This window comes from Propithecus coquereli, unplaced genomic scaffold (genome assembly GCF_000956105.1).
Source record: "Propithecus coquereli isolate 6110/MARCELLA unplaced genomic scaffold, Pcoq_1.0 Scaffold14, whole genome shotgun sequence".
NCBI lineage: Eukaryota > Metazoa > Chordata > Mammalia > Primates > Indriidae > Propithecus > Propithecus coquereli.
This window is the reverse complement of record NW_012138302.1, coordinates 2,649,841-2,651,397: the sequence shown is the minus strand read 5'-3', so window position 1 is coordinate 2,651,397 and position 1,557 is coordinate 2,649,841. Positions and strand designations below refer to the sequence as shown.

At 39.5% G+C, this 1,557-nt stretch overlaps 1 pseudogene; it reads left to right on the top strand.

Annotated features, from left to right (window-relative positions):
• The window catches only part of LOC105806241, a 5,353-nt pseudogene extending 4,198 nt beyond the window's left edge, over positions 1 to 1,155 (top strand).
• Positions 1,156 to 1,557: the final 402 nt, after the last annotated feature.

The following is a 1,557-nucleotide window of genomic DNA, read 5'->3' as shown; positions in this document are numbered from 1 at the left end:
GCCAGTCCAGGCTTTTGATAGTAATCAAGAAACTCCTGCTGGACTGTGCCCAGCTCATTTTCAAAACTGTGTTGGATCAGTGACTTCCTTGTACTTTCCATTTTCCCACTTTTCAAACTGGAATCTCTATAATTGTTCCTCCCAGCACTGCACATTCAGAGTAGGATATGTCGTTTCTTTAGTTTCACAGGTCTACAGATGAAGGGCAATTTGCCAGGGATCAAATTTAAAAATATCCTCATGTACCACATGTATACTTGATGTAGATGATTTACATGAAATTTTGAACTTTTGAGTTGATGAGATGTACATGACATTTTTTGACTTTGATGCTGTCATACTTGAGAGTTTAGAATGTTGGGAGGGATGAATGTATTTTGCATTTGGGATAGACATGAATCTGTGGGGTCTAGAGGTAGGAACATGGTAGATAAAAAAGAAGAAAAAAAAAAGGCATTCAAAGTCAAGATCACATTCCAGGAGGAGAAGGACTTCTTTGTCTTCTAGACACAGGCAGTCAAGAAGCAGATTGAGAGGGTGATCGCATTCTAAGTCAAGGAATAGGCAACAATCCAAGCATCCAAGACAGAGAAGATCCCATTCCAGAAAGAGAAGTAAGTCAAAGAACACATCAAAAACTAGAAACAAAAGAAAGAAGACAAAGAAAAGAAACGTTCCAAAACACCACCAAAAAGTAATAGCACAGCTAGATATTCTAGAAGTGCAAGCAGAGAGAGATGAGGATGAAGAAGCAGGATTGGAACAAGATCTCCTAAAAAGCCTCCATCTCCTAAAGAAAATTGTCCTGCTCACCATCCCCTAGGAGACATGAAAAGGAGAAGAAGAAAGATAAAGACAAAGAAAGTAGAGATGACAGAGAATGATCAACAAGCAAGGAGAAGAAGAGCAAAGACAAGAAAAAGCACTGGGAAAGAAAATCAGAGTGATAAAAGTGTAGAACAGGTTACTCAGGATTAGGATGAAGAGGAACAGGGGTATGAATGCTAGAAAGAGAAAAAAGAGCAGACACCAATAGAAGAAGGTTTTCCTACAACAAAGGGATGTTCTGTAGAAAAGGGAACTGGTGATTTGCTAAGAGAGTCCACAGTGAATGGGGATGATCGTGATGAAGACAATGTGGATATGAGAGACTGAGTGTTGCCTCTGTGGGAATCCACCTGTTTCCACGCACCAATGTCACTCCTTTGTGTGGCTTCTTAATGCTGCATTTGTTCATCTCAAACCAGATGTACACAGCTCTGAGTTATACAGCTCCTGATATTGACGTTAGTTATTTACATGGACAAGGTTTTAGAATGTGGTGCGGGAGTAACCAATTCCTGTCATGGTGAAGGCTGATTGAGTAACAAGCAGTTTTACTATTCTAGTGCTGCTTCATAACAAAAATGAAAGGTTGCAAGTGTCTACAGCAGGCATGGATTGTTTATGTTGTATGATATCCTTTATTAAGTTCACTTATGGTATTTCCAGAATTTGATTCATTGCCACAAGAGAGCCCTGTAGAAAATGCATGGATTGCATGTTATCATGGCAAGA